This window comes from Phoxinus phoxinus (assembly GCF_949152265.1).
Source record: "Phoxinus phoxinus genome assembly, chromosome: 20".
Lineage (NCBI taxonomy): Eukaryota > Metazoa > Chordata > Actinopteri > Cypriniformes > Leuciscidae > Phoxinus > Phoxinus phoxinus.
Genome location: NC_136895.1, coordinates 17842408 through 17868403, shown reverse-complemented (window position 1 = coordinate 17868403; position 25996 = coordinate 17842408). Strand labels below are relative to the sequence as shown.

The window sequence follows — 25996 nt, the reverse complement described above, 5'->3', positions numbered from 1 at the left end:
CATTCATGTATTCGGCCTAAAGAAAGCAAGGACATCCTGTTCCGTACAGTTTTTGTTTTAAGCGGAGATCATGCGAGGCCGTGCCACGGATGCCGCGGGGCATTGTGGAATCTGCGTACAGACAGTTCTTACCTGAGACAGGTAATCGCATCAGCCGTGTGCCAATTCCTGTTCTAATCTTAACTCTCTCGTCAAACAAGTTTTAAGAGGCTGGGAACAATCAAAAGACAAAGTGTGCAGTTCATTGAAGGTGCAGCTTTTATCCACACACTTTGCAATCGAGTAGAAACACTGTCCATCTTGGAAAACCTGTCGTGTTGTCGAAAGCAAGATGAAAGCAAACTTCGGCTGTTAAAGGATTATTTCACACAAAAATTTAAATTGTGTCATCATTTACTCGCCTTCATGTCGTTCCAAACCCATAATGACTTTCCATTTTCTGTGGAAAACAAAAGGAGATATTTTGAAGCTGTTCCAAATGCTTTTGTCCAAAATGGACTAAAGTATTCATTCATAATCTTACACTTTGACTTTGTATCTTGTAATTGCGACTTTACATCTCTCAATGCATATTTACTTATGTAAATTCATATTTGAACATACTCTCTCTATGTATACATGTATTTGTAATTTAATAATTATATATACTGTATATATATATATGTGTTTTTATGTATATTAATCAATATAATATGTATACACACACACAGTGTATGTAAACAAGTTAAAGTAAAACCTTTTACTTGTAATTGCCACTTTATATCACATAAAATGGCACTCACATTATGACTTTTCTTATTTTAAACTTATTTGTTTAACCCTGAGGTGAAAGCAGTCTTCTGTATTGGCATGAGGGTCAGTAAATGAAGACATAATTTTCTTTTTTCGGGTTAAATGTCCCCTTTAGAGCTTCTGTGAGCCGGATTCCAGATTTTTATCAACTAGATCGGGAACAGGTGAATCCCAGCTACAAATGAGCCCTTGGCAAGGATTAACGGCTTACATTTTCCCACTGTTTTCCCACTAAACTGGGACAGTTGAGAACAAGAGCTTCTTCCCTTAGGCCCGATTTGTTTTAAACCCCCAATTTGAATGAGAGCTCGAGATTGGATGTGATAAACTGTGATGTAGGCCGAATCTCAACCAAAACAGATTAGAACTGAGGCTTGTTTTAATCCAAACAAGTTGCTGTGTTAAAGAAAGTCAAACATCCTGATAACGTTAAGGGAACGTCTGTTCCAAAATATCATGAGAATGGGAGAAATGGCTCTCCTCAGCTATTTAACAGACACCACGGGTTTAAGAGCCAAACCAATGTTAACTGTTAAGTTTGCTCTTGTGGTCTATATGTTTTGCTTGCACAGCTTTTAGGAAAACCTCTGGTCCTGTATAACTCAGAAATGACAAAATAAACCAGATAGTTATACATTATAAATAGCACCAGAGTTATTGGTACGAAAAACACCTGTTAGAAAATACAGCCTCAAACAGACTGTTTTTAATAGTTTCTGAATTTAAAAAATCTCAATTTCTTCAATTATTCTGTTCCCAAACAGACAGAGAGAGAGAAAGAAAAAGAGCACATGTGAAACTGATCATAGCATATTACCTTATATGAGGTCAAAAGTACAACCTCCTGCTTGGAAGACAAATTTCTGGGATTCTCTGAAGCAAAACCAATACTGTAAACATTACGGGGCTTTATTACATTACAAAAAGGGTCAGGTGAACATCCATGGATGAAAGCAGGTCTTTCCCTCCCTCTGGGCGAGCAGCTGTCAAAGCTGTAAGGTGCACAAAATACCACAAAACTCTCACGGTTCTCTGCAGAGATGGTTGTCTTGGAATGACGAATCTGAAAAATGCACAGAAAATGCAAAAAATGCAACGGTATTGCTAGCAAATCTTTCTAGAGGTGCATTCAAATTTTCAGCTTTTTGAGGTGTAGTTAAACTATAAATAATAAATATATTTATAATATAGAAATCTATGTAAAGAAATGACTTTGCAAACATTAACATTAATGAATATAAATTGTATAAATGTAATTTAATATGAATAAATACATATGTGTGTGCATATACCTTTTAACATATTTTTAAATGTTTATTATATATTATAATGTTAAGTATATATTATATTTAACATTCTTTATATATGCATATATAAATATACTTTCATTTAACATGCATAAGTGTGTGAATGTGAGATATGTAATATATATATATATATATATATATATATATACTCTATTTAAATATAATCTATTTATAGACATTTTTTCAAATATAATCTAATTCATAAAACTATGAATATTACAATACAAATATTAATACATAAATATAAATTCTAAGATATATATATATATATATATATGCATGTATAAGTAATATGGACTAAATATAATAAATATTTAAATATTAAATAAAACAGAATATATACCAGTGCTCAATAATATTATTGTATAAATTGACTAATTTTCATATTTTCTCAACATAACAGAGAAGTCCAGTAAGTATCGTGAGCAAGAGAGAAGGCCCATAGTCATGAAGAAATCATGTTTTTCTGGTTGGTAACACAGTTAATAATGAAGTTCATACACACAGCTGGGTGAAAATCAGAGAAAGGCAAACGCTCAAAAATTGCAAATTGACGTTCCCCGTGGAGCTTTGTCTCGGATTAGTTTTGCATGTTTTGTTTACCAGATGTCTGAGCGTAAGCTTGGAATGCCGTCTTCTTTTTATGCACCATAATCAATCTCAGACATCAAAAAAGATAAAATCATGTTGACATTGAGTAATCCAGTTAGCATGTTTTCCGTCTTTCCTGTAATAGCTGCGATCTGCGTTTGATTCTCTCCAGATACCAGGACGACTGGGTACAGGCTGCCGAAAATAAATGCATGTTGAAGATGGACACATCTTGCACCTGTATGTCGGAGGCCTGTTACTTCTACAGTTACAGCAACAACACGAAGCCCTCAGCATCCAGCGGCTCTCAGTGGGCATTTGACCTGCTACCAGGAATATAACAGTAGGTACGAGGGGGCCTGAATACGTTCTGTTTGTTTTTCCAAATTCTGCTACGATCTGAAGCTGCGAATTAGCTCCAGTTTGATCTACACATGAGCTCTCGCTAAAAACATCGAAAAAATAACACGGCCCGGCGAGAAGCATTCCGTGCGTGTTTGATTTTCCCTCAGAAAATTGCGCGCTTCAAAGGAACGCTCTACGACGAACGGGACATAATCTTACCGAAAAGACCTCACCTTACATCACTGAAATAACAAACTGATTTTTATTGAGCCAAAAAAATAATATTATTCCCTCAGCACAAACCAATAACTGTATTAGTGCAATTTTCAACTGAGAGGACAGACCAGAACGTACGGCCGCCGTGTTGGAAGATTCCCACGAGAAACTGTTACGTTTGTTTGTTCTTGTTCTGGTTCTTCCAGTGAAAGTGTGCATAAATCACATGGGCCACCGACCAAAACATACACTTACAAATATTCATACCATTTCGCTTGTTTTGTCATCCTGTTGACTTTTGTCATGCTATTAACCCTCAGAACGCCTCGTTACGTCAAACACCTGGTCTGGAATTACTCCAGGCATGTTAGCTCGTCATAAATCAACATGCGATGCGTGAAGTATTTTTATTCAAATGCCTCGAATCAAAAGCGTGTAGCAGATATCAGCTTTCAGTGAAGAGTACCAACTCAGAACATTTCCGATTTGAAAATGAAACTATATGCAAAGGTAATTTACGTCAAAGACTGTCATGAAAGTATCAAACTACAGTGCTTCACGGTTCCACTGTAAATCCGATACTAACCCATTAGGCAGTGATGAATTAGTACATTTTTGCTGATGTCGTAAATCGAAATCGCCCCCATAGCCTTAAATAGGACACTATTTGAGGGGACAGCCTTTTGTAGTGGTGTCCGAAACCATAGTGGACGTTATCGAGTGCACTCATTCAATCCCACAATGCACCACAATAACGAGTGTACAACCGATGTACGCTCAACGGCTAGAGAATACCCATAATGCACTGTGAGAGTCGCACGCCGAATGAATACCCGCGTCTGACCAGAAGAAGTTGCCGCAGTTAAACCATCCATCCAATTTCCAAACCGCTGGTCCAATGTGGCTACAGCGTAATATCATATTGGTATAGATTCCTTTTTAATTGATTATTAAATTGTTTAATTAAGGTTTCCGTGACAGAGTTCAAGATGAAAATTTTCATTTTACTGCTGGAGCTGCCAGTTTCAAATAATTACTAAACCGCAAGCACAAACTACGCAAAACCCTTTCGGCGCACTCAGTGTTCCAATCACTCACTCATTTTCATTCTCACCCTCAAGTGAACTACATTAGTAGACTAATGTAGGGAATAGTGAATGAGGGTATAGGGGGTCAATTCTGACAGCGCATAATTTCAAGATGACAACACGTGGTGTTCTACTCTGAGATGTTCAATTACTCGTTTCAATGGAAACAATCAACGCCTAAATTAATCTATAACGTCAGGTGGTACAGCAGTCACATGGTACAAGTAGGAGCTCTCTGAAAATTCCAAGTTTACAAGTTGTAATTACAAGATCTACGAGGACGTGAACACTTTATAAAAGTTGAAATCTCGTAATTACAATAATTACGACATGGCGTGAACACACTTTTAGTTACGCAGTTCAAACTTTGTAGCGCCAATATTTGATGGCCCCGCTACGCGTGATTTCTCCTCTTGTACGTTTGCCGGAAATGACTAACTTTTTTTATTAACGTATAAAATAATTGTGTCGTGTAATTGAAAAATAATTGATCGTGATTAATGCAACATCGTTACAAAACTTCATAACTTAAAGGGATAGTTAAGCCAAAAATGAAAATTCGGTTCCAAACGAATTTGAAAATTCCAAAAGAAAATGAATTTCTTTCTTCTCTTGAACACAAAAGAAGATATTTTGAAGATTGTCGGTAACCAAACAGTTGATGGACCCCATTTTTTTCCATGTTGTGGAAGTCAATGGGGCCCATTAACTGTCTGGTTATCGATATTCTTCTAAATATCTTCTTATATGCTGCACATGCTAATCTAAAATAATGAAAAATGATGAAATTCAGTTTAACATTATTTGAAAGATATTTTGCACCCCCTCTTGAATGTTTACCGAGGTCTGCTAGTGGGTCCCAATCTTAGCTAGAGGCTGTAATAGCTACACCTGTCTGCGAGCCCCTGGAGGATCGAGCTGACCCGGGAATGGAAGCCTAGCAGGAGATCTGGGAAAGCAGCAGACGTGGGATCAGCAGAACCTGGCGTCTAGACGAAGGTGCCGTACCTGCATTCCTTCCAGAGCGACTCATCCCAGCGGGGCTTAAGGTCGCTGTTGAGCAAGACATGTGGGAGTGAATCAGGGATTCGACACGAGTGCTCTCGCTCCGGCAGGCCTCGGCAGATGGTCGATCTCTACGCTGGAGCGCCACATGTCAACATCAGCCGACCACAAACCCCCCAGCGTCCCCCTCTATCCTGTCACACTCGCAGGCCACACATTAAACACCACACGCAAACCCCCCAATCATCTAATTACACTATTTGAGACAAGCATGTCATTTTAGGTTAGTAACTCGCCATTGAAGAGTTGACGGAGTCTGCAATTTGAAGGAAAATCACATACGAGCGCTGCTGTCGGTGCATTTAGGCCGTGCTGCGCTAGGCTAAAATGAAAAGGCTAGCTGACGTCACAGGCGCGAGTTGAGGGCCGTCATGAGGCAAGAAATGAAAAGCTTGGCCTGCGTACTTTGGGCTTTGAAAAAAACGGGTTAAAGCAGGTCAGGAGCAGAGATGAAAAGGCTGGCTGTTTAACTGCGGGTAATTCTTCATGTGTCGGTTTTTACAGATGTTAGGTGAAGCCTTTCGATCTTATTTGGAGATCGAGAAGTACTTTAAACTCCTCCGAGCCAAGAAACAGCAGGCCGTTCCTTCTAAACGTGAGCTTTGTGCAACGCTTGCGCAGGATAAATGCTGATATAACTCACCTTGCCTTGCCAACCGTCTTTATCACACCAGTATTTTTTTAGGACGAGGCAGTCCCCAATGAGCAGTTACCTTGTACATGATTTGCGAAGTTTTTAACCTTTCACAATTGCAAAACATTGCATCACAAAGGAGTAAATCACACTGAAACATTGAAACCATTCATTTTGCAAAGGTTAACAGTAACTGCTTAATACATCGGGAACATATGAAGGGGTTCGGGGAGATTTATAGGCCGGCGGATGACTCTGGAGATGAATCAGAGACGATGGTGGTCCAAACGATTTAATCAAAGGTGTTCTGGGTTATTTTCAGCCATCGCAGTGATTTAGCAATTGCTTTGGAGTAAGAACTGAAGCCTCTCAGTTACACTAAAAAAATAAAATAAATGTTAATATACAAAATAAATAAATATACAAAATGACACAAAAAACTTTTTCATAATAATGTAATCGAAGTTTTAAGCATACAAACATAATAAATTAAATAATAGGTGTCTCGACCACAACAAAAATATTAATAGAGATAATTTTTTATAAAAAATAATGTGAGCATTTTCAGCATAGAAACTTATAAGAGGGTCATAAACATTAATTATTGAGACTGTTCAGCAAAAAATAAATAAAATAACAGATTCAGTGGTTGCTTTAGAGAAGAAAACTTCTGTTAAAAAATAAACAAGGAATAATAAAAATAACGTAGTTTTAAAAAATATATATGAATAAATAAAATAACAGATTTAGCGATAACTTTAGAGAAAAAGGCTTCTAGATTACACAAAATAAAAATATTAATTAAAAAAAGTATAAAATAATGTAATTAAGACTTATATGGAATATCTTAAATGGAATGAGACTTCTCGATTACACTAAAAAATAAATGTTGATTAAACATTTTTACAATTGAGACTGTTCAGAAAAAAATTATAAATTAATAGATAAAAAAAATAGATTTAGACAAAGGTTTAAAGGTTTAGACAAAAAAAAGTTTTTTAATGTTGATAAAAAGAAAAAAAATAACGTTACTGTGACATCAGCCATTGCTTTAAAGAAAGAGGCTTCTACAGTCGATTACACTACAATATAAACGTTAATAAAAATGAAGAAAATAATGTAATTCAGAATTTTCAACAACAAACTAATTAGAAATAAATAAAATAGCAGATTTGTTAGTTTCCAGCATTATTGTACAAACCTAATTTAAAGAAGAAGAAAAAACCTAGTTATAAATTAAAAATGGGATGAAAATAAGGTGAACTATACAAATAACACAAATTAACTTCAATTTGGTTATTTAAATCGATTGCATGCAGTGAAAAAAAGAGTAAAAAGAAATCATTAGCATTTCGAAATCTAAAAGTCTCTATTTAAATTCATGTTATTATTTGTTTTGTTTTGCTTTTGTTGCAGCCGAATTGAGAATATGAGCGCTCTACCGATACTAGCATTGTCATGCAGGTCCAGACTTTGATTTAGCCAAATAAACATTTGCTGGGAAACAAAGAGTGTGTTTGTTTATCCCCAAACACACACCTGAGACAGGCGCTCTGCAGGGGATTGTGGGAGTCATAATCATTCGTCCCACGTGTCTTTTACCATGTATTCTCTTCAGTAAGACCCAGACGCACCTGAATACACCTCAGCGGCCCCCTGTTGCTGGCAGTAGCAGAGATTTGTGTGTGTGTGTGTGTAGGGGTCAATAGAGCAACAGGTTTGTTGTGTGAGTAGCTGTGTGTGACTCAGTGGAATAAAAGCTGGCTCTTCAGCAACAATAGAGCTCCGCTTGGTTACCGTGAGAAAAGTCTTTCAGCGAGAGCTTTGAAGGATCGATTCCGAAATAAACATTCGGCTTTCATCTCTTCGGTGGTTTGGCGTGTGATGGAAAGGTTTGTGTTAATTCGCACGACTTTGAATAATCTCTTGTCAGCAGTGTAACTGAGTGGTAATAATGCGATATGTAAAAGGCAACGCCTGCGGAGCTTTTTATGCAGCGATTCTTCCAAAATGAGCGCAACTCGAGCGTGTAAATAACAATAACATCTTTCAACATCACATCTTCACACCTTGACAGGTGACATCAAACAGATTATCCAATTTTACATCTTGTTTGACTATCTTTCTATCTATCTAAACGTTCATCCATCCATCCGTTTATGCTTTCATCCATCCATCCATTTACCCTTCCATCAATCCGTTCATCCTTCCATCCATCTGTTCATCCATCTGTTCATCCATCCGTTTATCCTGTCATCATCCATCTGTTTATCCTGCCATCCATCCATCCGTTTTTCCATCCGTTCATCCTTCCATCCACCCGTTTATCCTGTCATCATCCATCCGTTTATCCTGTCATCATCCATCTGTTTATCCTGTCATCATCCATCTGTTTATCCTGTCATCATCCATCTGTTTATCCTGCCATCCATCCATTCGTTTATCCGTTTATCCATCCTTCCATCCATCCATCTGTTCATCCATCCATCCATCCGTTTATCCTTCCATCCATCTGTTTATGCAGCCATTCATCCGTTTATCCTTCCATCCATCTGTTTATCCATCCATCCAACCGTTTATCCATCATCCATTCATCCGTTTATCCATCCATCCATTCATCCGTTAATCCATCCATTTATCCGTCTATCCCTCCATTTATCCTTCCATCCATTTGTTTATCCTTCCACCCATCTGTTTCTCTTTCCATCTATCTATTTGTTTATCTATCTATCCATCCATTCATCCATTTATCCATCCATCCATCCATCAATTTATCCTTCCATCATCCATCCATCCATCCATCCATTAATTTATCATTCCATCCATCCATCTATCCATCCATCAATCCTTTTGTTTATCCTTCCATCCATCCATCCAGCCATCCATCCGTTTATCCATCTGTTTATTCTTCCAACCATCCATCCGATTATCCTTGCATCCATCCATGCTCCCAACCATCCATCCGTTTATCCATCCATCCGTTTATCTTTCTATCCCTTTATCCTTCCATCTATCCATTTATCCTTCCATCCATTCACTCATTTATCCATTCATCCATCCGTTTATCCTTCCGTCCATCCACCCATCCATTCAATAATTTATCCATGTATTCGTTTATCCTTCCCTCTATCCATCCATTTGTTTATCCTTCCATCCATTCGTTTATCCTTCCATCCCTTTATTCTTCTATCTATCCATTTATCCATTCATCCGTTTATCCTTCCATCTATCCATCCATTTGTTTATCCTTCCATCAATCCATTTGTTTATCCTTCCATCCATCCATCCGTTTATCCTTCCATCCATTCATTAATTTATCCATGTATTCGTTTATCCTTCCCTCTATCCATCCATTTGTTTATCCTTCCATCCATTCGTTTATCCTTCCATCCATCGGTTTATCCTTCCATCCATCCATCCCTTTATCCTTCCATCCATTCATTCATTTATCCATTCATCCGTTTATCCTTCCATCTATCCATCCATTCATTTATCCTTCCATCCATTCGTTTATCCTTCCATCCATCGGTTTATCCTTCCATCCATCCATCCCTTTATCCTTCCATCCATTCATTCATTTATCCATGTATTCGTTTATCCTTCCATCTATCCATCCATTTGTTTATCCTTCCATCCATTCGTTTATCCTTCCATCCATTCGTTTATCCTTCCATCCATTTGTTTATCCTTCCATCCATCGGTTTATCCTTCCATCCATCCATCCATCCATCCCTTTATCCTTCCATTCATTTATCCATCCATTCATTTATCCTTCCATCCATCGGTTTATCCTTCCATCAATCCATTTGTTTATCCTTCCATTCATCCATCCATTTATCCTTCCATCCATTCATTCATTCATTTATCCATTCATCCGTTTATCCTTCCATCCATCGGTTTATCCTTCCATCAATCCATTTGTTTATCCTTCCATCCATCCGTTTATCCTTCCATCCATTCATTCATTTATCCATTCATCCGTTTATCCTTCCATCTATCCATCCATTTGTTTGTCCTTCCATCAATCCATTTATTTATCCTTCCATCCATCCATCCGTTTATCCTTCCATCCATTCATTAATTTATCCATCCATCCGTTTATCCTTCCATCTATCCATCCATTCGTTTATCTTTCCATCCATCGGTTTATCCTTCCATCAATCCATTTGTTTATCCTTCCATCCCTTTATTCTTCTATCTATCCATTTATCCATTTATCCATCCATCCATCCATCCATCTGTTTATCCTCTACATCCATTTATTCATCCAAACTGTACTAACGAAATTAAAATATGTGTACTAGTTAAATTTGGTTGGATTAAACGTAAATGTATTTATTGATGCATAACGATCTGAGAAGTGATTATGAAGTGATTATAAACCTTATCAGCCAGGTTCATGAATATTAATTAAGTGATAACATTAGTAGTCATCACCGATTTGCTGAAAAATATGCAGTGGCCTATTAGGATTTCTTCTCAGCGATTGTGTTCACATGTACGTTGGACTGATGATACTTGCAGTATATATATTGAATTTCAACGCTGATTAAATGATTTTCTTAATTCTTCAAGCTCTTAAAATATAATTATTGCCCCAAAAGGAAGGTGGATGAACTTTCAAATATATTTCCTGGCTGTTGTCGTTATTTTATAAAAGCAACAAGTCACTCCAAGTTGTGCATTACAGTGTTTTTGCCTCGATTTTACTCGATTTTTAGTTTTAAAAATATAGATTAAACTTAAATGTGACATTGTTTCCATCTGCTTTCTTAAACAACACCATGGAATTTTATTTTTCAGCATGGCTCGCATGCTCAACTTGCAGGCAATGAAAATCAAATCAGTGTGTCAGAACAAAGTACATTTGAGATACATTCGTGCCGGACTTTTAAAAAAAGGACTAAAGCAGAATAAACTACAGCTATGCAAGCACTTGCACGCAAAGACTCACAAGAACCTCATGCCGAATGCAGATTTTGGCACCGTTCTTCTCTCAGAGCTGTAAATGCAGTGCACTCCTCCAAGCAGGTCCTGTCTCACATCTGTTTGCTAAAATGCACAGAGAGGATATGTTTTCATCATCATAACATGCTAAAGATCATACAGCCGCTAGCATATTGAACTGTTTGAGGAAACGGGCAGCTGTCACGCTAAACGTTCTCACTGCATTCGCTACAGTGTCAGGCTTACCTGCATTGAGACGCATTAGCAACAAATGCCGCCACACCTGCTAGGGCTGTACAATGAAGATTACTGTATGTTTACTTTGTGGTAAACTTTAAAATGGAGTGCATATGCCCATCCTGTTGTACCTCATTTGAGATGCTTTGTGATGTTGCCATGGAAATGAGAAAAACATGGAGCCTTGGATCCAACAAGAACGTTACTGGGTCTTTATTTGAAAAAGGTTACACTTTTTCAGTATTTTAAGGTATCATTGTTACAGTACATGTGTTTTGTTCCCCCACCCCCAAAAAAAGAGAATCAAGACTCAATTGCTGAAATTTAACAGTCTGGTAGCAGGTAAAGATGGTGGAATAACAGACAGCAAGTCAAACAAATGTAAAAGCTAATTATATGCTGCTTATGGAGCCAAAATAATTATGCTAAAAAGGTACCTGATTTTGGCCAAATTCCAAGGCAGGTTCACATGTATACTTTGTGGAGAAGAAAAGTTAGCGACACGAGAACGAGAGAGGCGAGTCTCAGAGGAGCACATGATGTTAAATAGCTAAAAATCGTGTTAAATCTCTGTAGTTCTCTTGTTTATGAGTCATTTCTACCTGGGTTTGAATTTACCATCTTTGAGCTGTAAGCCCACATCCTGAACCACTGCCACGCCTTATTAGCATCTTGTGGCTTATAAAAACACACATCTGAGATGCAAATCACATCACAACCCACACACACAATGTGTATATATATATGAATACATTTGCTTAATCCAACTAAATTTAACCAGTACATTTATTTGAATATAATTAGTACAGCTTAATGTTGCTTTTTATAGCTTTTAGGCTTATCCAGGATGGATGGACGGACGGACGAGTGAGTGAGTGGATGGATGGATGGATGGACAAATGAGTGGATGGATGGACAAATGAGTGGACGGACAGATGGATGAGTGGACGGATGGATGGACAAATGAGTGGATGGATGGACAAATGAGTGGATGGATGGATGGACACTTGGACAGATGGATGGACAAATGAGTGGATGGCTGGAAAAATGAGTGGATGGGTGGACAAATGAGTGGATGGCTGGACAAATGAGTGGATGGCTGGACAAATGAGTGGATGGCTGGACAAATGAGTGGATGGATGGACAAATGAGTGGATGGATGGACAAATGAGTGGATGGATGGACAAATGAGTGGATGGATGGATGGACGGACAAATGAGTGGATGGATGGATGGACAAATGAGTGGATGGATGGATGGACAAATGAGTGGATGGATGGATGGACAAATGAGTGGATGGATGGATGGACAAATGAGTGGATGGATGGATGGACAAATGAGTGGATGGATGGATGGACAAATGAGTGGATGGATGGATGGACAAATGAGTGGATGAATGGATAGATGGACAGACAAATGAGTGGATGGCTGGATGGAAAATGAGTGGATGGATGGATGGACAAATTAGTGGATAGATGGATGGGTGGATGGATGGATGGATGGATGGATGGATAGACAAATGAGTGGATGGATGGCTGGACAAATGCGTGGATGAATGGATGGACAAATGCATGGATGGATGGACAAATGAGTGGATGGATGGACAAATGAGTGGATGGATGGATGGATGGATGGATGGATGGATGATGGATGGATGAATAAGTAGGTGGATGAATGTATGGTTGTATGGATGGACAAATGGGTAGGTGGATGATGGATGGATGAACAAATGGGTAGATGGATGCTTCGATAAATGGATGGAAAATATGTAGGTGGATAGGTAGATGGATGGAAAAACGAGTAGGTGGGTGAATGGATGGACAGATGGACAAACGTGTAGGTAGGTGGGTGGATTGATGGATGGATGGATAGTTAGATAAACGGATGGATAGATTTGCATCTCTTAATATTTTACAACATTGCTGTTTTACTGTATTTTTTATCAAATAAATGCAGACTTGGAGCCTCAAGGGACTTATAAACAAACAAAAATCTTACAGAATCCAAACCTTTGAATGGTAGTGTATATATTTCTCAAATTACATTTTATATATCATGTAATATTTGTAAGAAAAAAAAAACTGAAATATATTTGAGAAATATTTTTGAGCATTTTATTAATTAACAAGATGTTTTCTACACAAAATGATGGTGTCCCATTAACCAACCATTTTAAAATGAGCATTTATAGCATGACCTCTTAGATCATGGCATTGTGACCTCTCTGAAATGTAATAAGATGTTATGATATGAAATCATTAATAATTGGCCCGCATGAACAGTGAGCCAAGGCTCTCCATGAGGTGCTTATTAGATGTTAAAGCTTGTTATTACCTGATAGCATTCTGAAGCTCATTTACTGTAATCCAACTAAAGCAAACAGGCAGCCAACAGGGATTATATTAAAAGGGGTATTAAGAAACATATCCACATATTTGGCAAGCCACACTTTTTCCGAAGATGCAAAGCTCTTGTCATCACACATGGGAAAAAAGGTCTTGAATTTCTTTTAGGAGTCCGGTTGAAAAAGATACTCTCGCGCACAAAAATGATGTGATTTTTTTTTACGATAGCTTCTAAAACAATATCAAGCGCATCACGTCACTTAAGTCATAGCAAGTTTTATTGCGGAACTAGTGAGGGGATTTCACTGTCTTGTATAGCGATAGCAATTGCCGAGCAACGGACAGAACAGTACAATAACATTAAAAGGTTAAGTGCCCAAACAGACCACCTGAAAACAATTCTGAATGGTGGCTCGTCAAGTCTTTCTGTTTTTTATTAATGTCTCACGTCATCCATGAAACAAGGGGCTGGAATAAAGTTGGCCAGTGCTCGGCATCTGCTGCAATTGTTTATTGAAATATGCCCATATTTTTCCATTACTCCCCCAGGACCCATATTCAAGGAACGATACATTCCAGTGAAAGAAAAGGAGCGATTCCTCCGGCAGGACTTATGATTGTATTCCTGGAAGAGAGCCTGGTAAGAGACGAGGTTAGTTAACGTCAATTACAGAACGAACTAGCTTTGCTGACTTACTTGGGTTGGTCGTACGTGGAGTTGGAGAAACATTCACAATGAGTTTCATTGTTGACTTTTGGGCACTTTTATACAAGCACACGGATTCTGTTTACAGAGTTGAAACTTCACATCTTCAGGTTTGAGGTGAATGAGTTGAGTTTGTATTGGGATTTGAAGCTATTGAAGGCTATGGAAATCTGCTTAGGATAGAAAATGACAAAAGTTCCAGTTGCAGTTCCTATCGTATGTTTTGGGATAATGGGACAAAAACATGACAATTATATTTGTCCAAATCTATTTGTTTAAATAATACATACATGTAATTCATTTAAAAAATAGATGTCCAAATCTCTCTCTCTCCACAAAGTCCAGCAAATCAAAGCCATGTGATGCAGAAACATGCAGAAAAAACCCCAAAGCAAAACATAAAACAGGAAGTGACATCATAGAGAGATCATTAAAAATAAAATAAAAAAAACTTAACGTATTAAAATAATATAGTAAATGTATTTTCAAAAATAATGATTAATATGTTGTTCCTTTTTACTTGGTTACACTACATTACATTTTTAAAACACTTTCCTGGAAAATGATTTAAATGTTTTTCAAAATCATATTTCTGAGAAGTTTCTTAGAGTTTTCTTTATAATGAACACTATTATTTGTCATTGACTCTTGTTATGTTTACACAACAACGATGTACTAAAAACAGAAGAAAAAAATCATTTTCTTTTTTGCACACAGACGATAACGTTGTCAAAACGATCCCCGTTCACACTGATCCGCGAAAACGATTAAAAGCACTGTATTATTCATGCCAGGCCAGTAGTTGGCTGTGTCACTTTGTAAAGAAACTATAGACTGAACACTTAATACACATGCGCATGATGTCACGGTTTTCACAAATTCGCTTTTTGGTAATGGAGATGTTAACGGTATATTTGCAAAAAATTGCACTTTGAAACTTGATTTCAAAAGTTTGTGTTTTCAGGCCCAAAAATGCAGTTGTCGTGTACGGTAAATGCATAAAAAGTTTCCCGTTTTTAGTTGAAAACGGTGTTGTTTAAACGGCCCCTAAGACCTCTGTGAGATGAGACAGGAAGTGATGTCTTTTCTGAGAGGACTCTCGCTGCATTGGAAAGGTGGGGGAAAGATAATTGCTCTCAGCAGCCTGACAGAAAGGGGGAAAAAGAGAAAGCAAGAGAGAAAGAATATAGGGATTGCTGCCAATTTGATCAAGATGCTTGTGGCGTGCACATATGGGCTTCATTACGGCATTCGGCTGACTGTGGTGACCCCCATTGGACTAGATCAGCGGTTTCTCGCTGACGGGGGGCGGCCTATTGTCCCGCTGCGCCCTAAAGACCACGAGGACAACCTGCAGGTGGACTTTGGCAACCCTCCGGTGTGGTCACCATCCAAACACATTCCCGCGTTCTCCACCAACTTGTACACCAGTTTGGAGCTCTGGGCCAGGCCTGGAGCGTCTCCAAATGAGCCTCAGTCATCCTGACGACACTCCGCATGCACAAAGACGCGCGCCAAGGTTACGCCATCGCTGACGTCCGTCAGGCGGGAATCCTCTCCCTGTTTTCTTTCTTGATCAGCCGGAGTGTTTTCTCTGCGGTTCGAGAGACAGAAATCCGAACATGCCAGTGATTATTGCTGGCCCATAACAAGCTCTAAATTCATTTGCTGTCGACTCTGCTGTCGTCAGGCCAAGTTAACATGGCGGCTGGAAAATACCCTGGAAGAGAGTCACGGACACGCCTGTCCTTCGCAAGACGTCCGCTCGAAAGCGCGCCCCTGTTGAGGAGGGAGAAAATAAACGTGTATCGAATCACATCTCCTCTGTTTGGGCCCCTCTCTCCGTGGCAACCATGAAACAAGCTTGTTTTCCCATCCGACCAAAGCACCCGAGATTATAAGAAAGTAGCTGAAGGGGAAATGTGTGCTATATGTTTCATGATGGTAATTAATAGCATGCTCACTGAAAAAAAAAATTGCTGTAGGATTTACTTCAACTCAAAATCGCTAGTAAATTTCACAAATAATTACAAAGAAACTGTACCAATGACGGTTTCTTGTAAAATGTTTCTTGTAAAATTACATATGAATGTGCAAATAATTGTCATTTAAAGGAATATTTCAGGTTCAATACAAGTTAATCTCAGTTGACAGCATTCGCTTGAACTGTAAAGCCGTTTACATCAAAATGTTTACAAGTGTTTTGGGGTTTACAGTGTCGTCATGCTGACTAAATTTTAAAACTGGATATAAATTCACACAGAAAAGGTTAGCAAGTAATACATTTTTAACAATAAAATAATTGTAACACTCATATTGCTTACATTTTGTGGTTACACTATTGAATCAGTGAGTTGTTTGATGTTTAAGTGCCATTGTAAGTGTCTCACTGTAAACCAGTTAAGAAAAAGTGGAAATTCATTTTTGTGGTAATCAACATTAATGCCACAAGTGCTGTCTTGAGTTTTTTCCTTTCAACATGGAAATGTAGATAAAAATAACTCAATGGCTCACCTTGAACTGCTACATGAGCTGCTGTAAAACTTTCATTTTCCCTTCGCATGATCCAACTCAACGACTGTCGTCAGTGTTCATTTCCGGTGACATTTGTTTGGGTTTGAGGGTGCCAGGGACAGATGTGCCATCTATCCTCCATGCCCAGACCTTCTGATGGTTCCCCTATCAGCTGATTGCACATATCCTGTGGTGACGGCCCATTGGCTCTCCAAGACCCCGAGGCCAAGCTGTAGATGGGAGGAAATGGCCGCCACTTACTATGGACTGAGCAGAGACCGAAGTTCCTGTAAGCCATGCAAGCCAGGAAATCAGAGTCTCGTCAAAAGATGAGTCAGGACTAGACACGCCATCCCACAGCTGTGGGAAGCTGAACGGAAATAGTAAAGAATTCGAAGTTGACATTGAAATTTATCAGCCAAATAAGGAATTTGCTGAGGTTAATTACTCTATGCTTAAAAACGTTGTTTGAATGCTATAGACCGTACGCGCCAGAGAAACAAGCACGCATCGATCTTTCGATTTTTGTCTTTGAATTTCTAATTTTGCGGTAGCTCTGTATATTTCTATGGCATCGCTGTCGAAGAATTAGCTAGTGAATCGGATTTACTTATTGTAGAGTTAACGGAAGTTACCATGGACATTATAATGTTTGAAGCGGATGTCATAACAAATGTCAGTATACCTAGAAGATTTAAAAACAAGAGGTTCATTCATAAATCTGTACGATCATACCTTCATGCTGTAGAGATACAAACTGGAAGACAAAACACAATGAGCGCAGTGCTGAAAAGTGGCAGGGCTACATAACGCCTATACAATGTCAGATAAAACTTGATACAGGGTTGGAACAACTTTAGTGTGAGTAAATGATGGCAGAACTTTCATTTTTGAGTGTACTATTGGGTGAGCTCTATTGTGTCGTATACTATATAATTATGCCATACTTCACTGTTGTTTATAGAGTGAAGTATGGCATAATTATAGTATACGGCACAATAGAGCTCACCCAATAGTTCACTCAAAAATGAAAGTTCTGCCATCATTTACTCACCCTAAAGTTGTTCCAACCCTGTATTAAGTTTCTTTCTTCTGTTGAACACAAAAGACGACATTTTGAAGAATGTTGGTAATCACATAGTTGACAGTTCACGAGCGATCAACTGTCTGGATACCAACATTCTTTTCAAAATAACTTTTGCGTTTGGAACAACTTGAGGGCGAGTAAATGATGACAAAATTTAATTTTGGGGTGAACTATCCCTTTCAATTTTGTCATACTGCCCCCAACGGTTTATCTTTAAATCTGGCTCACAAATAAATGTTCAACTCAAAAATAAAATAAAATGGTAACACTTTATTTTACAGTGTTACAGTGTACATTTATGCTTTCCGTTTTAGTTTGATAAAACATTAAATAAATAAAAATGTTATTAAATTGTAACATTTAATAAAAAAAAATTATGATTTAAATGTAAATTTTTTATTTTTTTTATTTACATCTTTATAATTATATTTTATTTTAATGTTATTTAATTGAATGTTTATAATGTAATATTTTATGCCTTATACACTTACACAACATAAATCCATTATATCAAAACCAGATAATTTTTGCTCTTAAAAATGATCCCTGATCTCCAAGGAAATGATAGCAGACATGTAAATCATCCGCAGGATTTGAGAAAGATATTAGTCGAAAAGATCTGTATATGCATCAATAGCTATATAACAAAGGCACTTGGACTATAAGCATAGCCGCATTGAGTAAAACATCATTTGGTTTAACTCGTACATTAAAATTTTAAACCACAACTAATTGCTCAAATTCATCGCATTGCTTTACTTGCGTAACATGAAACAATAATACAATCGTGTGTACATCACTTGGATGAATCAAACATGTCAAGACAATTGTTTTCCATAAACAATATAGGAAAATTCAACTCCATCGCTTGAGGTTGACTAAATCCTTCTAATTAAATCTTTTGCAATGAGGTTTGCAAAGCTAGTCAATCCCCAAGAGACACTGATGCAACATCTCCAGACGTAAGGAATGGGATGAATTGCGCTTCGACGGAATAATATCGCTGCTTTTCAACGGGGGAGGATTCGGGCAACGTTTCAAAACCATCTGTAGACCTCACACAGAAAATAAGTGCAACCTGAGACCATCAGACTGCCAAAACACTTCAGTGTTGACTGCCAGCAAACAAGCGTCAACAGCAGGAAAGTTGTCGTAATGGATTCAAGCCTCACACCCGTCACGTTCAGCCACACTTGAGCTCTGGATGCAGTTTCAGGTCCCATCACTAGAGGTTTATTGAAATTAATGGAATATTTCATTTATTTCTTAGTCAAATGCTGCTTTTTTTCTTTCTTTAACATGACTAACTCCAAATTGAAATCCAAGATGACATGAAGACACACAACAATGGGTTTGGGAAAACGGCCAAGAGCTTGGTCCCTAAGAAAGGACTATTCAAATCTCTTACGGCAGAAAACAATGGGATTCCTTTATTGCTACATGGGAATCATGGGGTGTAAATTTTAAGCTGAGTAGGTCAGAACTAAAAGCAGCGATTCCATTCGTCTGTGATCTAAATAAGTTCTTTTGTCAGAGCTGTTGGAATTCCATTGTTGCAGCTGTGAAGCACCTGTCTGCTCCTGAAGTCCACAGGGAATGAATTCCTCAGACACACATCCTCTGATATACAACTGGACATATTAATAATCAAGCAGGTGCTTGTGCCGTATGCAGTAAATGTTTTGGCAAAGGGTTTAATTGGGGTCTGATGGCTGAAATTAGATGCTGACAGATTTAAGAAGAGTCCTCAGTTACACTCTTAAACGGACAGTCTCAAACATTCCCAAATGGTTTTCCTTAACGCCGAGAGGGGAAAATAAGAAGGGTGATAAAGAATACAGACCTTGCACTCTCAGCAATTCTTTGGTTTGGAAGAATGAATCTAAAGAATGGAACAGGGAGAAGTAGAGAACAGTCAGTGGAAAACTATGCTGGAGGGGAAATCAAAAAGAATTGTTAATTTGTAAAGTGATAATCTGGATTATCAGCATAAAGTAAAATCAAATTGTTCTCAGTTTACTTTCTCAGTGCACATTCTTGGCCTTATTTTAAATTATTCACCAGTGGATGTAGCTAGTGTTTGATCTAGAAAGCAGAGTGGCTGATATTCAAAAGAAAAGTGGTCCAGTATAGGTTTTCAAACCCTTTCATTTATTTATGCCTTTGGTGGAACAATCTTGCATAGTGTTGCTTCTTTTAGACTGGTCGGGACAATCTGCAATTGGCTTATTTTCTAATGCTAAATCCTTTCTGCACCACTTCTTGTAGTGTATAAATTAAAGAAAAAGGATAAATGCATAGCATTTGGGTGTTTAAAGATGTCAGGGCGCTGATTTTATTAGCAGCTGGGTGCACTTTCCACCAGCCTCCTTATTCCACAAGGTCTAATTAGCTTAATAAAAGAAGGCTTCAGCTCTACAGAGGCATTTTTAGTGAGCGCTGTCTCCAGCCTGTCTGAATGCCTCCTTTAGGGAAGCAGTACAATGTTAAAGCTAGTCTGAAGGTCCATGACGGAGGGAGATGTTATCAATGTGTCGGGGGTGGACAAAAAGAAAAGGGGGGTTGCATTTATACCTGCAGTAGTTGCAGGGGTAATTAACCAGGTCAAACTCTTGCTTGCTAATCTCCATTAGGATTCTTTGAAGAACCCCGGATCCACATAAACCTAATTTATCTGCCAAGGTTAAGAGGGAGTCATGGGTCGTAGACTCCAGCGACCCTGCACCTGACCGTCAACAAGCTTTCACAATGTTTTTCAGTTCACTTACAAATCATTTCTCCTCCAAATCTCAGGAAGACTTATGAGGCTCCTTGTACTAAAGACAAGCCAGTATTTGGGATTCTTGAAATACGATGGACCAGAATTGGAGCATTGAACCGGTTGACTCTATAATAGAACGTCCAATATTTTCGTCTCTTACACTCTGCCTTTAGGAGTACAACAGCTTGTCACTGAGGCAGTACCCTTAAAAAGACATTTTTGTACCTTATCTACTCCTAAAAAGTGCATTTCAGTACCTTAGAGTCGTATTACGTACCCTTAAGGTACTACTATAAATCTCTTAGGGGTAAACAAGGTACCTTTTTGAATGACCAGATGTTGTACCCCTAAAAGGTGCATAGTAATATATACCTTTACGGTACTACTATGACACTTTTAAGGGTAAATAAAGTAAAAAGATGTTTTTTTTAAAGACAATTAAAAAAACAATTGAAATGTTTTAAAGACAAACTTTTGGGCCCTAAAGGTGCATATTACCACCTTAGAATACTAATACGAATCCTTACTGTTAGGGATGCACCTATATGAAAATTTTGCCCAATACGATAATTCAGCCAATATATTGCCGATAACCGACATATTGTCCGATAAATCTAAATCCACAAACAAGTCTCACCATTAAAATCCATGTCCCAAGCAACCAATTATAATGTTCTCATTATAATTTTATGTAGCCTAAATGACACTTGCGCTGCACATGTTGCACTAACATGTTATTCCACATAATAACATAAGTTATTCCAATCATATTTAAAGCTATTCAAAACCATCATCCAAACAGTGCATATCTGAAGTGTCTCAGCTGAAGGAAATAATCTATTATTTATCGTCTTTAATATATCTCCCAATTTATTTTATTGGGCCGATAACGATAACATCAAACATGAACATATATCGGCCAATACCGATATGGTGGCTGATATATCATGCATCTCAAGGTACTACTATGAATTCTTTAGGGGTAAATAAAGCGTAGATATGTGTTTAAAGGTCACTGCTCCAGTGGCAAGCTGCTGTATCCTAAAAAAAAGTACAAATTTTGCTATTTTTTCTGAGTGCACAGTAGCTAAAGCCTTGTGAAACAGCTGTCAACGTGTACAGGGAAATCAACCAAAACCAAATACCAAAACTCCTGTGATTCACCCTCCTGACCTTCATTTTCCTGTAACAAATCAATTCTGGTCAACTTTTTGGCCATTTTTGTGCGGAAAACCGGCTTACTAGAGTTTCACCGTACCTTCTTAAGTTACTCCAGTCGACATGCTGACAGTGCGGCCGGAATGTCAGGTCAGGCTCCAGACTCTCTCTCGTACCGTAGCAACCGTCTGTCGGCGTCTCCGCCTCCACCTTCCCAACCGTAGTCATCATACGTGCGGTTTAGCTTGGCCTGCCTTTGCTGCCGTGTGAACCTCCAAGCTAAATATTTTCCCCTCCGCAGGTTTTCAGTGGGAGCCTGTGGGAAACTGCCGGAGCTTACAGCAGCAGGAATGCGCTGCCTGCTCTCTCGTCTTTCTTCAGTTTATTGTCTTAACCTGAACATGCAACAATAACCCATCTCCTTCTCAGTTCTCCCCAGGCCTTAGCATTAGCATTCAAATCCTGCTCACTCTAGCCACTGACGGGCCAAGATCTACAGGGGCAGAAATGGAGAAGCTTGGGGAATTTTTCTTCCCCATCAGCAAAACATTGCCTTGTGAGTGCAGGTGGGCATCAGGAGAGGCTCCAAGGTAGATACCGACCCCCAGGTTCTGTCGCTGATCTTGCTAATCAGAACCACATTGCGGAGCAAACGGGGCCGCAAGATCGATCAGCAGATCTCAATGCTATGCTAAAGGAAGTCGCTCATGTATATGCAAATATAGTTGGCGCAGATTGTTGGACCGGCAAGGAAAGGAGGTTTTCACATGCTAGCTAACATAATTTTCATCTCTTGTAACATGTTTCCCACAGTTATCAAGGCACTCAAAATGTATAACAACCACTGCTGACCACATGAAAAGGAAACTCTGACTTGTAGTTTTAGCACCTTCAGCCCCTGCTCTACTAATATCACAAAACCAATGCTCTTTTATGTGCGATTACAAATGATAATAGTCATAATTAGGCTATATTACTACATGTACACCCTTGCACAAATGCTCAAAGACAGGTGTTTGAACTTTGCGCTATTGCTGAGACGTCTTTGATGCCTCTGAATGTGCTTTTAGTGCCCATTTCCCCAACTGTAATTGCTTTAACCTTAGTGCACCTTATAAGTTCGTTTTTTATTCTTAACAACTCCAGTGTACTTTCTCCGATGTTCATTCGAGACCAAACCAGGATCTGGTTGTGCATGGGATCACTGTGTTCCCATGCAACTAAACTTCCCCTCAGGGTATATTTTCAGTCAATATGATTATAACAGGATCTCTGCATCTGGGCCGGCGTTCAGCACACTGAAAGAACAAGTCGTGTGGTTATTAGCAACAAAACAGGCTGTCATATATTAGCTTATTTTAATTAAAACTTCTGTTTTAAGTGCAGGATTATTAGAAGAATGTTGACAGTTCCTGAAGGTGGAAGCATGCATTTTAAGGCATGTCTTTTTTTTTATAAAAACAAACTAATTTGGCTAAACCAAAATGGTTAAACCAAACTATTAAAACAAAATAACTAAGATTTTGTGTACTGGGTCAGGCGCCTTAGTTGTCCTCATTCCCATGAAACTCAACCCCTTCCAGCAGTGTTTCTGTCACATTCATAATCCTGGAGTTTTCTTTTACTGCTACATGAGAACTCCCTAACAAAAGAAAGAATGGCTGAGAAACAACTAAAATCAAGGCAAAACAAATAATGTTTCTTAGCTATCCCTTTAAAAAACAGGGTTTTTTCCCCCCCAAGTATATGCTTTTTTTTACAGTATGTTGGTCAGAAAATATTGAAGCCTTATATTTGTTCACCCAAACCATCAAAATATCAGATTTATGGATGAATACTAAGGTTTATTGAAAGCATATATTAGCAGGAGATAGAAACGAGATTTTAAGACAAATCGACAAATGCTTGGAGTTAAAATACGTACCATATGCATGACTGACGTCGATCTTGTCTGAATGCATTATCCTGGTAAAATTCAACTTGTATTAAAACGATATCAGTAACATTGTGTAAAAACCTAAAGTGACTTACACTTCATGAGAGACTTGATGTTATCCAAGACTGACAGATTTGCACCTGCATTTTTTCACCTTTTTGTGGTTACCTAAGAATATTTATGCAGCACATCTATTTTATTGGACTGTAAATCTGATGAAAGATTGCACACTATTCAAAATATTTGACAAAAGTCCTCCAATCATGGCATATTGTCTACCTGGTCTTTGTTCCTGTCAGATGACTGTGTTTTACCCCGGGTCAAGTCGCTTTTTCAACCCCCCTTGCAGATGCAAACGGTAAAAACACTAACAGCTTCTGAACGTCCATTTCAACTCTGAAAATTGGGCTTGTATTAAAGGCCTGAATGAAGCACATAATTATGCGTCTACACCTGACTTGAAAGAGAAACAGAGGACGGTGTGTGTGTGTTTGCATGCGTGCGTGCGCTTCAGGAGCCCACCAAAGTTGCGGCTGAAGGTAACAAGTCGAACTGACAGAGAATGCACCGCAACAGATCAATTGAATGGAAATGTTTGCTCAGCGCTCAGTTTGGAGAACAAAACGTCTTCGAGTTAGACATAACAGTCGTGATTATGCGGTTGGTGATCTTTTGAACTTTACCTTCACAAATTAGAGGTTCAACAATGCGAAAAGGAAGGCCTGAAAACAACAAAATGACAAGCATTACCTCTGATGAGAAAAAGAAAAGTCAACAAATACCTACAGCTCACTTTGCGCTTCTTTTGACTCGGGTTGATTGTCGTTTTAGTACGTTTTAAAGGGACAGCTCACCCTAAAAGTTCTGTCATCATTTACTTACTCACGTGTCGTACCAAACCTGTATGACTTACTTTCTTTTGTGAAAAACTAAACAAAAACAAGATACCTTGAATTGTACTAGTTGCTCTTTTCCATGAAATTAAATAAATAAAAACTAAAAATATATTTTGAAGCTTCAAAAAAGCTTCATACACCATATTGCAAATAATCTAATTTTGTAACTAAATCAAGTGAATCGTTTAGAACTGTCCCGGTTTGGGTTTTGTTGCTTGTTCCTGTTTCATGTCTGTCATGTGATCCCTTGTTCTAGTCATGTGATCCTGCCATGTGTTCCCTTGTCTGATGTGTCATGTTGTTATTGGTTCATTGTTTAATTGTTCACACAGGTGTACCTTGTCTAGTCATTAGTCTTGTGCATTTAAGCCCTCATGTTTCCCATGTATATTTGTTTAGTCTTGAATGTTTCTTGTCTATGTTCCAGTTTCCAGTCGTTGGTTTATGTTTGATCATGTTTAGATTTAATTAAAGTTGCATTTGGGTTCACGTCAATCTGCCTCCAGTGGATATTGTAACAAGAACAGTTTGTGACCTGAATCAATCAAACTGATACATTGAAAAGATTCAAGGCTCAAAAGTATGATTAATTTGTGGGTCGGCTACTTAACACAACAACCACAACAGATCATTGATTCAGTGAGCTGAACTTGAGAAAAAATTAGTTTGAAGGATAAACGATTAATTCAAGAATTGGACCTTACTTCTCTCATGAACACACCAAAATGTTCATTGACTACATCTTAAATTTCAGTTTTGTTTTCACACAAAAGCAATTGTCTGGCTTTAGTACTTAAGTATTGTATGCATAAAAGTACTATAAACGTGGAGAATCTTTAAGCTTTAAAGCCTCAGCCTCCATTCATTGTAATTGCATGGAAAAGAGCAGCCGGAACATTCTTCAAAATATCATCTTTTCTGTTCCACACAAGAAATTGAGTCATACAGGTTTGGAACGACATGAGTGTTCATATTTTGCTGAAAAAAACTTTCAATTAAACAACATAACATGTAGTTTGCACAAATACTTCTCTAAATACTCAAAAGTCATGCAATGCAGTGAACTTTTCTTGACACACTTTTCATCGAGTGGTCGTGAAACTGTAATTAGTTGAGCCGTATTTGCTCGATGCAATATCTTCCTTAAATGACCAAGGCAAACAAAGGAGGGTAAACAAACCAAGCTCACTATCTAACCGGGTGTTGGATCTCTTTTTGACATTTGAATAATCTTGTTTACACACACGGCCTCTGACACATTTACACGTTTACTCTACCTGGGCCGCACGATGGACAGAGTGTGAAAAAGAGCGCTATTAACGAAGCTTGATGAGTTTGTCAGAACAAGCAGATGGAAGAAGATCAGTGTTCT

At 38.2% G+C, this 25996-nt stretch overlaps 1 long non-coding RNA gene across 2 annotated transcripts in view; it reads left to right on the top strand.

Moving 5' to 3' along the window:
• LOC306988609 overlaps positions 1–17647 on the top strand; it is a 36655-nt gene extending 19008 nt beyond the window's left edge. Inside the window, exons 5-6 of one of the 2 annotated variants that reach the window (XR_013795453.1) lie at positions 2863–3033; positions 14116–17647. This is a non-coding gene — a long non-coding RNA (uncharacterized lncRNA). Of the gene's footprint in view, positions 1–2862; positions 3038–14115 lie in introns of both variants that reach the window. The other variant, XR_013795454.1, reaches the window with a different exon arrangement.
• The last annotated feature ends 8349 nt before the right edge of the window (positions 17648–25996 follow it).